General features: G+C 46.8%; 1 protein-coding gene across 2 annotated transcripts in view; it reads right to left on the minus strand.

Moving 5' to 3' along the window:
* The window catches only part of LOC104300575 (transmembrane protein 263), a 316890-nt gene that overhangs the window by 160993 nt on the left and 140510 nt on the right, over positions 1-15387 (minus strand). The window lies entirely within an intron of this gene.

Raw genomic sequence — 15387 nt, forward strand, 5'->3', positions numbered from 1 at the left:
GGTGAGAGGAACAGAAAACAGACAAGATTAAAGGAGTGTAAAAGGTACTAGCCAAGGGACCTAAGGCTTGTATAAAAACTTGCGAGCGTGTGAGAGGCGCCATGCACCACGGCATTTAGGTCATAGTATGCACAAGCATCATAGTATCATAGTATCAGTCAGGGTTGGAAGGGACCACAAGGATCATCTAGTTCCAACCCCCCTGCCATGGGCAGGGACACCCCACACTACAGCAGGCTGGCCAGAGCCTCATCCAGCCCGCTCTTAAACACCTCCAGGGACGGCGCCACAAGCACTTCCCTGGACAACCCATTCCAGGTCTTCACCACTCTCATGGGGAAGAACTTCCTCCTCACCTCCAGCCTGAATCTCCCCACCTCCAGCTTCATTCCATTCCCCCTAGTCCTATCATTACCTGAGATCCTGAGAAGTCCCTCCCCAGCCTGCTTGTAGGCCCCCTTCAGATACTGGAAGGCCACAATAAGGTCACCTCAGAGCCTTCTATCCTCCAGACTGAACAGCCCCAACTCCTTCAGTCTGTCCTCATAGGAGAGGTGCTCCAGCCCTCTGCTCATCCTCGTGGCCCTTCTCTGGACACCTTCCAGCACCTCCAGATCCCTCTTGTAATAGGGGCTCCAGAACTGGAGGCAGTACTCCAGGTGGGGTCTCCCCAGAGCTGAGCAGAGGGGGAGAATCACCTCCCTTGACCTGCTGGCCACACTTCTCTTGCTGCAGCCCAGGATCTGATTGGCTTTCTGGGCTGCAAGTGCACACTGAGAGCTCCTGTTGAGCTTCTCCTCCACCAGCACCCCCAAGTCTCTCTCCTCAGGGCTGCTTTCCAGCCAGTCCCTGCCCAGCCTGGATTTGTGCCTGGGATTGCCTCGACCCAGATGCAGGACCCTGCACTTGGTCTTGTTGAACCTCCTGAGGTTGGCTTGTGCCCACCTCTCCAGCCTGAAACACAAACACACTCACAAAAAGAAAAACAAACAAGGCTGTGTGTGCAGGGCTAATGGTGTTACTGCCTGAATTTTGAGCATAAAAATATGTGGAGAGAAGGATTGTCAGTGTGGTGTTTTTTTCCCCACACTGCATGCTCAGACCGTGGAGAGAAGTGCTAGGAAGAAAATTCCACATATAACAGCAAGGTCCAGAGGGCCCTTTTCCTACTGAACTATAAAGACTACAAATCAAAAGTATTTGTCTTAAATGTTTTTTTCAGAGCTGGACACCTTTTCTTACAGAGGTCATACAATAAATCAGGTAAAAGGTCTTCAAGGAGTCATATTGTAAGCACCAAGCCAGGCTCTGATGGAGGATGCAAAATCACTTCTTGTCAAGGAGGTACTTCCATGACAAATTTCAGATCCTTACTTCCTAATATCCTACTGGTAACTACACAGCCCTGGAAAAAACCCACACTGTCTTCAGACATTTTATTCACCCCTCTTGTACTCAGAGCTAAGTCCCCCTGTGATTTCCCCTGAAGTATTTACCTTCAGTGGAGAGGAAGTCCAACAATTTAATGCGAAGGTTGACAGCATAAGCAAAATGAAGTGACTGAAAGCAGGCTACTAAACTGAGAACACACAGGCAGCTGCAGGTCCTGAAGGCACTGACACCACTTACACGTGTCAGAAATACACATGTAAAGGCCCATGGACCAGGTATGTGACATGCCACCTTTTGACTGGTAGAAATGCTGTGTCCAGCAGGAGTAGGGAGGTGATTGTCCCCTTGTACTCTGCTCTGGTGAGGCCACACCTTGAGTATTGTGTCCAGTTTTGGGCACCTCACTACAGGAGAGATGTGGATGTGCTGGAGCCAGTGCAGAGGAGGGCAACAAAGATGAAGAAGGGCCTGGAGAATAAATCTGATGAGGAGCAACTGAGGGAGCTGGGGATGGGTAGTTTTGAAAAGAGGAGGCTGAGGAGAGACCTCATTGCTGTCTACAACTACCTGAAAGGACATTGTGGAGAGGCTGGTGCTGGTCTCTTCTCACAGGTAATTAGTGACAGAACAAGAGGGAACAGTCTCAAGCTGTGGCTGGGTAGCTTTAGACTGGACATTAGGGGGAAAAAATTCACAGCAAGAGTGGTCAGGCACTGGGAGTGAGCTGCCCAGGGAGGTGGTTGAGTCACCAAGCCTGGATGTGTTTAAAGGTGGTTTGGATATGATGCTTGGGGATATGGTTTAGGGGTGACCCTTGTAGAGTAGGGTTAATGGGTGGACTTGGTGATCCTGAGGCTCTTTTCCAACCTGAATGCTTCTGTGATTCTGTGAATCTACTGCAGTTCCAGCTGGCTGAAAGTTACCTCTGCCACATGCCTTGCAGATCTTCACTCTTCTAAAAGACTCAGACACTGCTCAACAGAGGGGAGGGTGTTACACAAACATTAAACATATACACACAAGTACTCAACCAGCACCCTCAGCTCTGCCTTTTGTAAAGACATTACAAAATGAACATTACAAAATGTAATGTAAGGCAGAATAAAATGAACTTATTCTTGATTCATTGCACACTTCCTCTCTATTCTTCGAGAACAGAGCTTCGAATTCACAGAGGAAGCCTGACACACAAAATCAGTGTGGGTTGGAAGCAAGAGGATGACTTCAGTATGATGGAAAAGTACTTAATTCGTTTCCTTGTGAAGTTTGAAATGAGACAAGCTAATTATATGTGGGGAATGTGTCCTGTCCTTGAAGACAATGAGTATTAAGAGGTTTATCAAAAAAGAACATGTCAGAAACAGATTTTTCCAACAGTTCCACTGCAGTTGCACGTGTAAAAAAACCCTGTTTTGATCTAAAGCAGCACCAAAAAGCCAATATCTGTCTGTTGACAGATCACTTGAAGAGCCCATAAACATGAAAGGCTACCAGAATCTCAGCTGGGTTTACAGACAACCTGAAAGAGTGTGGTCACTTCAGAGAGAGAAAGAAAAGAAACCAGGGCCCATTTCTACAGTCATCTTGAGCTTGTAGCAGAACAAGAGGACAGTCTCAAGCTGCACCAGGGGAGGTTTAGGCTGGATGTTAGGAAGAAGTTCTACACAGAAAGAGTGATTGGCCATTGGAATGGGCTGCCCAGGGAGGTGGTGGAGTCACCATCACAGGAAGTGTTTAAAAAGAGACTGAATGAGGCACTTAGTGCTGTGGTTCAGTTGAGTAGATGGTGTTGGGTGATAGGTTGGACTTGATCTCTTGAGGTCTTTTCCAACCTGGTTAATTCTGTATGGGAAACAGGAGATGGACAATGTACTGGACTGTTTTTCTGAGTGCTTCAGGGGGACATGGTTCCAAATTTCAACTGTCACACAATCCTTGCAGTCAATTGAAGGATAAAAGCAGAGCTGCACTCCCATTGCCCCTGCACTCTTTGGAAATAACCAAGCCCCTCGAAAATTCCTGGCTAAATAGGGACAAATTTCTCACTCCTAAGTTTCAGGAGACCCTTTTCAACTGCCAAAGCTAGGTGCCAAAAGCTGAACTCCAAGCTCTACATCTGGACACTGACTCTACATCTGTCCTCATAAGCACAGAACAGATCCCACTGAAAACAATATGAGAAACAGATTTCTGCTTGTCCTTCATTTATATTAATGTATAAATAAAGAATAGATCATCCTAAGACATGCTCCACTTTTAGACTGCCAGAGGAAGAAGAAGTTAGAATAGAATAGAATAGAATAGAATAGAATAGACCAGACCAGATTGGAAGAGACCTTCAAGATCATCGTGTCCAACCTATCAACCAATCCAACCCACCTAAACAACTAAACCATGGCACCAAGCACCCCATCAAGTCTTCTCCTGAACATCTCCAGTGATGGTGACTCCACCACCTCCCTGGGCAGCCCATTCCAATGGCCAATCACTCTCTCCGTGTAGAACTTCTTCCGTACAACCAGCCTAAACCTCCCCTGGTGCAGCCTGAGACTGTGCCCTCTTGTTCTGGTGCTGGCTGCCTGGGAGAAGAGACCAACATCCACCTGTCTACAACCTCCCTTCAGGTAGTTGTAGAGAGCAATGAGGTCACCCCTCAGTCTCCTCTTCTCCAGGCTAAGCAACCCCAGCTCACTCAGCCTCTCCTCATAGGGCTGTGCTCCAAACCCCTCACCAACTTTGTTGCCCTTCTCTGGACATGCTCCAGCAAGTCAACCTCCTTCCTAAACTGAGGGGCCCAGAACTGGACACAGGACTCAAGGTGTGGCCTAGCCAGTGCAGTGTACAGGGGCAGAATGACCTCCCTGCTCCTGCTGGCCACACTGTTCCTGATGCAGGCCAGGATGCCATTGGCCCTCTTGGCTGCCTGGGCACACTGCAGGCTCATGTTCAGCCTACCATCAACCAGCACCCCCAGGTCCCTCTCTGCCTGGCTGCTCTCCAGCCACTCTCACCCCAGCCTGTAGCTCTGCATGGGGTTGCTGTGGCCAATGTGCAGAACTTGGCACTTGGATGTGTTCAATCTCCTGCCCTTGGACTCTGCCCATCTGTCCAGCCTGTTGAGGTCCCTCTGCAGAGCCTCTCTACCCTCCAGCAGATCAACTCCTGCCCCCAGCTTGGTGTCATCTGCAAATTTACTGATGATGGACTCAATGCCCTCATCCAGATCATCAATAAAGATGTCTCCTGCTTCTGGAAACATCAGGTTGGGTATCAGTGGAGCAAGGATACCTTAAAACTTTCAGAGGAGGGATAAAACTGCTGCGCTTTCTGTGGAAAATAGATCAAAATCATCACAAAGATCATTAGGAACAGGCATTGTTGTTAACTAACATCAGCAAATATCTGCAGGAATGGCAAACCTATGGTGCAATAATGGAGGTGAAGCCCCTTTCCAAAGAACTGGGTATTTACATATCATCATTAATGGTAAAGTGCATTAACAAGCAAGAGCTGGTACAGCAGGGAACCTCTCGGAGCCTCTCGGGGGATCAATTAAGACAGACTTACTTGAAATAAAGCTGTTTAGAAGGACACATGCAATGCAATTCAGGGCAAGGGAAATTCCCTGTTTACAGAACTGGTTGTTTTCTCAGACCAAGTTCTGCTGAGCCTTCTACCCTTGCTGTAGGAGTAAATTGTAATTAACATTCTAAAAGAGGCCTGCGCTGCAAATCTCCCACTTGTTGCTTCCTGCCACATAAAATGAAGTAATACATCCACCTGAGAAGGTGACCTTGCAAAATATCAAGTTTCACACGTGAAGTGGTGACAACCACTTTGTTTGCCAAAAAACCTGCCTCCCACAAGGTCCACATTTACCTCAGAACAGAGACTGTCTTTGCTGAACACAGGTATTAGGAGATGTTCAAAAAGGGATTGGACGTGGCACTCAAAGCCATGGTTTAGTAGTCATGAGGTGTTGGGTGACAGGTTGGACTTGATGATCTTTGAGGTCTTTTCCAGCCTTATTGATTCTATGATAGAATAGAATAGAATAGAATAGAATAGAACAGAATAGAATAGAATAGAATAGAATAGAATAGAATAGAGTAGAGTAGAATAGGATGGAATGGAATGGAATGGAATGGAATGGAATGGCATAGAATAGGATGGAATGGAATGGAATGGAATGGAATGGAATGGAATGGAATGGAATGGAATGGAAATTAATAGAATAGAATAGAATAGAATAGAATAGAATAGAATAGAATAGAATAGAATAGAATAGAATAGAATGGAATAGAATAGGATGGAATGGAATGGAATGGAATGGAAATGAATAGAATAGAATGGAATGGAATGGCATGGAATGGAATGGAATGGAATGGAATGGAATGGAATGGAATGGAATGGAATGGAATGGAATGGAATAGAATTAACCAGGTTGGAAGAGACCTTTGAGATCATTGAGTCCAACCTATCACCCAACACCATCTAATCAACTAAACCATGGCACCAAGCACCCCATCCAGTCTCTTCCGAAACGCCTCCAGCGATGGTGACTCCACCACCTCCCTAGGCAGCACATTCCAATGGCCAATCTCTCTTTCTATGAAGAACTTCTTCCTAACATCCAGCCTAAACCTCCCCTGGTGCAGCTTGAGACTGATTACTGGATACAAGGCAGATGCTCCCAGCAATAAAACCTGGAAACTAGGGTGAATCAGAATACAGAAGGACTTAAGTCTAAATACTCATCTTGGAAAAGTTTACTTGAGGGGGCGTCCCCAAAGACCCTAAATAAGATGTGCTCTCCTGCCAACGAGTGGTGTGCAAACAGTCTAATTAGGAGACGTTCTCTGCTGCCAGAGGCAGTCTGCTTCACAACTTGGTACCTCTGCCAAATCGCTGCAAAGGAGATGCGTCCCCATCTTCAAGATGTCTACTGCAGTTTCTCTTATTGAAATGCTAGACATTCTTCTCCACAGACCCCTCTAGGTAGTATTTGAGTTAATCTTCTAATTAATCCACTCGGTGATATCATTAATCAAAGACAGATTCTGTGATTCTGCCCTGCTTATTACAAGACCCCTTACGTTTCCACTCCTCTCGCTAGATTTAATTAACACTGTAGCTGGCTGAAGATCCTTTCTCTTCTGTCCTACAAAGATTGATGTTACTTTTGCTGTGAACAGCTCTAACAACTCTGCTTCCACCAGCTAGGATGCATTTACTCACATTTCACAAGATGGTAGCTGAAGAAGTGAGAGCTCTCAAGTTAGAGAGATCTCACACGAGTCAGTGTGGAAGCCAAGTTGGAAGAAGAAAGAAAAGATGCTCTTTGGTGGCACATAGCTCTCCTACTTGAAATCTGTGATTAGTTTCCCACAATGCTTCCTTTTTAGAGGATCATTATCACAGAATAATTTACAATCAGCCTCACCAGTTGCATTAACAGTCTCCTGCAAGTTCCTAAAGAGAACACTGTAGCAAGAGATGTCAATTAAAAATGTGTTAAAACACAGGCACCGAGACCACAGGGCTACAAGAGGCAGCTGGGTTCCAGCCACAGCCTGCAGGAGAAAGAGGTGGCACATGCAGCCTCCATAACATTTTCAGCACCCTTCAGGCCTGCGAAAAGAGATCCCAAAGGACATCACATCCTGGGTTGCATCAAAGGCAGCGTGGCCAGCAGATCCTGAGAGGTGATTCTGCCACTTCGCTCCGGTGAGACCTCACCTGGAGTACTGCATCCAGGTCTGGAGCCCTCAATATAGGAAGGACATGGACCTGATGGCGCAGATCCAGAGGAGGGCCATGAAAATGATCAGGGGATTGGAGCACCTCTGCTACCAAGACAGGACGAGGGAGCTGGAGTTGTTCAACCTGGAGAAGAGGAAGCTACAGGGAGACCTAATAGCAGCCTTCCAGTACCTGAAGAGGGCCTACAAGAAAGAAGTGAGACCGTTTACAAAGGCCTGCAGTGACAGGACAAGGGGCAGTGGCTTCAAAGCAGAGAAGAGTAGATTTAGATTGGATCTTAGGAACAGGTTCTTTACTATGAGGACAGTGGAACACTGGAACAGGTTGCCCAGGGAGGTGGTTGAGGCCCCATCCCTGGAGATACTCAAAGTGAAGCTAGACAGGGCTCTGGGCAACCTGATCTAGTCAAGGATGTCCCTGCTTACCGCAGGGGGCATTGGACAAGATGACCTTCAGAGGTTTGTTCCAACCCAGACCATTCTATGATTCCATGGCTCCAAAGATAGCTTCTTCCTGCACTGAAAGATGATTTCTAAGATGCAAAGAGAAGAGAGAGTGATCATTAAAAGAAGATAGCGAATTGTTCTGAGCACACAGGAAAGCTGCAGATCTCCCTTCAGTATGAGAGACTGCAAGGATTGCAGAGATTTCTTTGGTTAGGTATAGTTACCTTATCACTGCTTAAAGGCAGAGATCATGGTTTCTGAGCTCAGAAACCCTGTATACTACAGCTGCACCCATCTTCCAGACCATTGTAAAGACAAAAACCCCACAACCCACCAATACCATCCTAATTTGCATAAAATTAGTTTATGTCAATACAACCAAGGCAGGATCAGGATTGTGAATTGGAGAGTTCAGGCTAACCTCCTTTCCATGTACCTGATTAAAGCAGGGCTCTGTGGAAAGCAAGACCCCTGTAGCAAATTGTTTGTAGTAACATTTAACCTCAAGTGGATTTTATTCTCCGAGCAGGAAAGCAAGAGGAGAGTGGGGAAAGGGCTTATGCTGACAGTGCTGATGGTCCATTAACTACAGCAGTTCTGCTGCCTGGATGATCAAACTCAGGTTTAACAGCAGTACCATCTACTCACTTTACAAGGAAGGAACAGAAGGGGCTTGATCCAGCTTATAAATTTTGAGCTTTCAGTTTGACAAGAAACAACTCATTAATGGAGACTGAAGATGTGAAAGAATTAGTAGCATTACCGACTTACCACATCACCTAAACACAACCTCCAGGTTCCCTAATTGCTCTTGTGTTTCTCTTCACACCACTGGTGCAAGAGAATCAGGGATATTAAGACCACTTTCACATGCTTTATGAAAAGAAGGCAAACCATATAAGCTGAAAGCCTTTAAAAGCCCCATAGGTTTATGGAAGGGGGGGTTGGGGGGGGAGAGTGAGGTCATTATGCTCTGGTATTCTTCTCAGCTGCCCTCAGTGGGTATCAGTCATCATTACAGCACTCTGAATCATAATGGACTCCAACAGTTTGATAATGATTGCAACACCCTTCCTAATGAGGTTGGTGCTGCCCTCTGATGTGAATATTCATAAAATTGGGCTGGTAATGGGTTCTGTCTTGATTAGCAGGCTGTGGTTCTGTATCAAGTTTGAGAGACATCTTTTGATGCAAGGGGGAAAAAAAAAATCAAATTAAATCCTTGCTTCAAGCAGAGTAAATGAATTTGACTTTAGGTGATCAAGAGGGGAAAAACTTCTAATTAGAGACGCAAGCAATCATCTTGTTCAGTGTTCTTTCAAAGGAGGGCTATAGGGACGCAGAATCCTAATAAACCTTCCCTCAATCACCTTTTAGATAAATGTTAAGGATTAAAATTAAATGTAATTAAAGTTTGTTAATCTGATGTGGTTTCCACTGATAGTCCTGAGTTGTTTTTTTTCCTTGGCCCTGTTATCCCTTGCTTATTCCTGAGTCCTTCTCCTCTCTCCCTACCGCTGTCAGATCTCGTCCAGCACGGAAGGCAGAAAGGGAAGCTGCTGCTGCTGCTGCTTGGGATATCAGATCCTGGCTGCAATCAAATCAATGGGTTGTCACTTGCTCAGGCCACACTGCCCCCACACTGCATATGGCAGGCACAGCTGCATCTGCTTTCGAAGTTGAGTGCTTTCACAGCTTCCACCACTGCAGGTTGGAAATACCTCCCAAATAATTAAAACACCAACACTTCTGTCGCCTTTTGTGGAAGGAAGATGTGGGCACCTAGTCCCCTCTTTGCCAGCACTGACAATTTCAGCTCCTCCCTAGAAAAGTACATGGACTCAGTCTCTAAATATTAGGGGTTTAAGCTTCTGCCCATTGAGTGAATAGAAAAGACTTCCATTTCTTCCTAGGTCCAGAATGAGGCCATTACACCCTCCAGGATGCCCTTGAAGCCAGCCGACCCACAGAGCTGGAATTCATAGGATTACCCTTATAAGTAAGAAGTTTCCTGCCTAATAAAACAAAAATTGCAGCTCTCCTGCTGTTAATCTAGCCAGGCGGAAAGAGACTGATTTGAGCTAAAGCTTCCACTCACTATTGGGAAGAAAAGAAACTAAACATTTTTGCCTCTTTGTTCACGCAAGATGCTCGCTGCACAACAGGAGAAAAAGGGGGGAAAAACCAGCCTATTTGTTCACCAATTAGAAATGGACTAGACTGGGGCTTTAACAGGAATAATAATGATGATGGTGATGATGATGATGATTAAGCTTTTGCACTCCCAACATCAGAGTCACAGCAGAAAGGAGCCTGCAGTAAGGAAGGGTTTTCTAGCCAAATGTTGGGGTGAGAGGAGAAACAAAAGCAAGAACTGGAAGTGACTTCTAGGGGTGAGAAGGTCTCTCAGTCACAGTACAGAGCCTGATAAAGACAGAGTACTTTTAAACCTCTAATAAGGTGCTGCTTTGAGCTGCCTATCCCATTGCCAATACAGCTTCACATATTGTGTGTCTGTATGACAGGGAGGAGCCTGCCAAAACCAAAGAACAAACAACATCTGAGAGGCAGGTTTTTCCCCTGCTCTTGTCCACTTATAATCAGCCAAAATTAACTTGGTCAAAACATGCCTTCCTGTGCCTGCCTGGGTGCTCAAAAGCGTGATGAAATCGTGAATGCATTACTGCATTCAGCCCTCTCTGCCCTCCCACCCTGACTTTGCTTCATTAGTGCAGACCGCTCCCTTCCCCTCCCCTCCAATGCCTCGGAGAGACAGAACACGCCGTTTGTGGCAGTGCTGTTTGCTCCTCCTGGCCGGTGACATTTTAAAACCCCCAGCACGTAGGTGCTCAATTGCAAGAGCACTTGGTATCTCAGCGAGCAGCTGCTGTGTCACTGCCAGGCCTCCTCTGCAGCAGACCTGTCACTGGCCTCCGCAGCTCGGTGCCAAGCCCACAGACCACTGGGGGCCGGCAAGCAGATGGCTTATCTCAAAGCCTAATTATCGGTGCTGACTGAAAAGCCTGCAGCCAAGACCAGCGTGGGGCAGGACTTTGCTGGGTTACTGTTCAGGGGAAAATAGGATGGGGTGAGGATGGATGACTGAGACTTTCCTGCCAGGCTCCTAGTGCATCACAAGGTGTTGGGGAAAGTAGGGCTGAGTTCTGCCCTGGGTTCTGCTACATCTGGCTTGTGGTGAACATCACTCTGGGAATCATGAAATGTCTTCTACAGACACAGAAACAAAATCAAAATCCTCCTAGCATTCTCTTCAGGTTTCACAGCTACACAGTGCAGCAAGAGCTAACAGGTCTCTTCCAACCTGGTCTATTCTATTCTATTCTATTCTACCCTACCCTACCCTACCCCACCCTACCCTATCCTACCCTACCCTATCCTACCCCATCCTATCCTACCCCATCCTACCCTACCCTACCCTACCCTAGCCTACCCCACCCTACCCCATCCTACCCTACCCTATCCTGCCCCATCCTAATCCTATCCTACCCTACCCTACCCTACCCTACCCTACCCTACCCTACCCTATCCTATCCTATCCTATCCTATCCTATCCTATCCTATCCTATCCTATCCTATCCTACCCTACCCTATCCTATCCTATCCTATCCTATCCTATCCTATCCTATCCTATCCTATCCTATCCTATCCTATCCTATCCTATTCTCTCTTTGCTGTCCACAGAAAACTCTGCATGCTGCACTGAGCTGCACAGGACTGGGGATGGAGTTCTGCCCCTCTACTCGGCACTGGTGAGGCCTCACCTCGAGCACTGTGTGCAGCTCTGGGCCCCTCACTTCAGGAAGGATATTGAGGTGCTGGAGCAGGTCCAGAGGAGAGCAGCGAGACTGGTGAGAGGGCTGGAGGAAAAGTCACATGAGGAAAGGCTGAGGGAGTTGGGTGTCTTCAGCCTGAAGAAGAGGAGACTTAGAGGGGGCCTTACCACCCTCTGCAGCTACCTAAAAGGAAGCTGTAATCAGGTGGGGGTCAGGCTCTTCTCTCAAGCAGTCAGTGACAGGACAAGAGGGCATGGCCTGAAGCTGCACCAGGGGAGGTTTAGGTTGGACATTAGGAAGCACTTCCTCACAGAAAGGCTGATCAGGCAGTGGGATGGACTGCCCAGGGAGGTGGTGGAGTTGCCATCACTAGAAGTCTTTAAGAAAAGCCTGGATGTGGCACTTGGTGGCATGGTTTAGCTGATGTGGTGGTGTGAGGTCATAGGCTGGACTTGATCTCAGAGGCCTTTTCCAGCCTCAGTAATTCTGTGATTTTGTGATTGTGTGAGTTTCCAACCCTACCTTTCTTTCCCCCACCCTGAGTTTGCAATCAAAACAACAATCCCAAATAAGTCAGTGAGCAATTCAATGTCAATCACAAGTGCTTTGTTCACTTTCAGAAAGGAACAGCAACAAAGACAGCCCTATTAAACACAAAACATCAGTCCTGGGTTTTGTTTTTACATCCAGGAAAACTTAGAGCTAAATCTGAGCTCAGAATAAGAAGGCAGTAAGATTGAATCAAGATGAAGACAGCCCAGCATGTCTGACACCCCTCTGCCTTTGACAAGAAAATGGTTTCAAACTAGAGAGGAGTAGATTTAGCTTGGACCTTAGGAACAAGTTCTTTACCATGTGGGCAGTGGAACACTGGAAGAGGTTGTCCAGGGAGGTGACTGGGACCACATGCCTGAAGATATTCAGGGTGAGGCTCTGTGCAACCTGATCTCTTTAGGATGCCCCTGCTTACTGCAGAGGGGTTGGAGAGGAGAGGCTGAAGGAGCTGGGATTATTTAGCCTGGAGAAGAGAAGGCTCAGGGAGACCTTATTGCTGTCCACAACTACCTGAAGGGAGGTTGTGGCCAGGAGGGGGTTGGTCTCTTCTCCCAGGCAACCAGCACTAGAACAAGAGGCCACAGTCTCAAGCTGCACCAGGGGAAGTTTAGGCTGGAGGTGAGGAGAAAGTTCTTCACTGAGAGAGTTTTTAGCCATTGGAATGGGCTGCCCAGGGAGGTGTTCAAGAGGGGTTTGGACATGGCACTTGGTGCCATGGTCTAGTAGTCATGAGGTCCTGGGTGACAGGTTGGACTTGATGATCTTTGAGGTCTTTTCCAACATTGCTGATTCTATGATTCTATGACTAGATGGCCTTTGAAGGTCCCTTCCAACCCAGGCCATTCTATGATTCTATGATTCTAAGAAAACACCTCAACATCCTCAGTATACCACCTCAATATCTGGGCTGTCTTGGACTATCCATGGTGCTCTGCACTGGTCCTTGTGCTCAATGTGATCTGCCCTCCAGTACCAGTAGGGACTTGGTGTTGTCCTAGATGCCACAGACCTCACATCTCCTCTTCTGTCTGCAAAAACTCTAGGTTTCATCACCTAGCAGAGTACCTGGTGTAGATCCAGCTAACAAAACTCAAACACATTTCAGTTTGGAACCCAAAACTCCCCTGTCCCTTTCAAAGCAGGTGATGAGCTGAATACCATCCATCACCTTACCAAACATGCTGTCCCCAAAGGTCGTGGTGGAAAGCCTCGGTTTCCCTCCAATTGTGTCAGTTACCCTTCTGTAGCTGAAAATAGCTGCATTATTCATATTTAGTTACTATGACAATAAGAAATTCTCCAATGAAGGAACAAAGAAGTCATTGTGGCAGTTTCCACAAAGGGCTGAAAAGTCACAAAAGCAAGAAGGAGACTGTTAGGAATGGCCTGAGTGAGACAGAGAGAAACTACTTCAGTGGAAAAGTGAGGAAAGGAGGACAGGTCTGACATGCAAGCAAAACAATTCTCCAGCTCTGCAAATTAACTGAAGTACTAATCAGGAAGGGAAAAAATGGCCATGTGTTGTTATGTGACAACCACATGGCTAAGGGCATCCCAAGGCTTCTTTAAAGAGAGAACATTTGTATCAACATCATGAATGAACATTTGTATGCGTTGCCTTCTACAGCCTTGAAGCAACCAACATTTGTTCAGTAACTCAGTATGTCACCAATTCTGTGTACCTCCCCTTAACCTGTCCTTTTGCACCCATGTGTGCAAACCAGGCCATGGCAAGTGTTTAGATAACTCCATTCCATGTAGCCAGACACGAGGGAGGAGAGAACTACAACAGGAGATTGCTTACCCCATCCTAACCTGAACATGAGCCTGCAGTGTGCCTAGGAGGCCAGGAGGGCCAATGGCATCCTGGCCTGCATGAGGAACAGTGTGGCCAGCAGGAGCAGGGAGGTCATTCTCCCCCTGTACGCTGCACTGGTTAGGCCACACCTTGAGTCCTGTGTCCAGTTCTGGGCCCCTCAGTTTAGGAAGGAGGTTGACTTGCTGGAATGAGTCCAGAGAAGGGCAACAAAGTTGGTGAGGGGTTTGGAACACAGCCCTGTGAGGAGAGGCTGAGGGAGCTGGGGTTGCTTAGTCTGCAGAAGAGGAAGCCCAGGGGAGACCTTTGCTTTCTACAACTACCTGAAGGGAGGCTGTAGCCAGGTGGGGGTTGGTCTCTTCTCCCAGGCAGCCAGCACCAGAACAAGAGGACACAGTCTCAGGCTGCGCCAGGGGAGGTTTAGGCTGGATGTTAGGAAGAAGTTCTACAGAGAGAGAGTGATTGCCCATTGGAATGGGCTGCCCAGGGAGGTGGTGGAGTCACCATCACTGGAGGTGTTCAGGAGGAGACTTGATAGGGTGCTTGGTTGCATGGTTTAGTTGATTAGGTGGTGTTGGATGATAGGTTGGACACGATGATCTTGAAGGTCTCTTCCAACCTGGTCTATTCTATTCCTATTCTATCCTATTCCTATTCCTATTCTATTCCATTCCATTCCATTCCATTCAAGTGAGATGCATGTGACTGGAGGCAGCAGGGGATGGCAGAAGAATCTCCTCTAGCTGAGTATCTGCTTACCTACAATCATGTGAAATGCTTTACACTGAATAAAGAGAGCTCTCAAAACACTGGCTTGACAAATAAGCTGCTTACTCCATTGTAGGGCTCATTTTAAAGCGTGTCCCACAGGAACTTGAAGCATCCTGAGGATGATGTAAGTCAGCAGGCTGGCAGTGATCTCCAGCAGGCTACCTGCCAGTCAGGGAAGGTGGAAGTGTTAGAATAGGTGTACAGGACATAGTGCAGATCTGCTTAGGCCATCTGAGGGTACATCTTTATGCTAGCTAGTCTGAGGGTAGGACACCCAGAGCAGCCAGAGTTGAAAGCAGGCTTGTGCATGTCATTACTTGCCACACGTACAATCCACTGCTGCTGCAGCACTTCATTTGTTTCTCCTGAGCAGTACCAAGAGAGCAAACATGGGGTAAGGATCTGAGCTCCTGTATTCAACAGAAGGCATTAAACATCACTAATGACATTTGTAGATCTAGATTTCAATTCTACATTCAAAGTGTCAGCAAAGAAGAATTTAAACACTGTCAGTAAAGCACTCCTCATTATCATATTGCCAGTGCCTCTGAGCACCTGCATGATTTCAGAGTTCACAGCATCCTTTTAATAATTCCATCATCTCCCACTACTGCACTGAACACCACAGCTATGAAAGTATTCTGTGCTAAAAAAGGAAACTGATACTGGGATGCAGAGGGGCTGCAAGAGACACTGGCTATGATTCAGTATGACCACCCTCCACAGCAACCATTATCAGATGATCTACAAGCAGATTCTACAAAGCACATACAGGAATTAATGAGCCTGAAGGATACATCAATTATATCCTAAAGCAAGAATCTTGGCTTTTTGTTTAAAGTGAGAATGA

The sequence above is a fragment of the Dryobates pubescens genome, chromosome 5 (genome assembly GCF_014839835.1).
Source record: "Dryobates pubescens isolate bDryPub1 chromosome 5, bDryPub1.pri, whole genome shotgun sequence".
In the NCBI taxonomy this organism is placed as follows: domain Eukaryota; kingdom Metazoa; phylum Chordata; class Aves; order Piciformes; family Picidae; genus Dryobates; species Dryobates pubescens.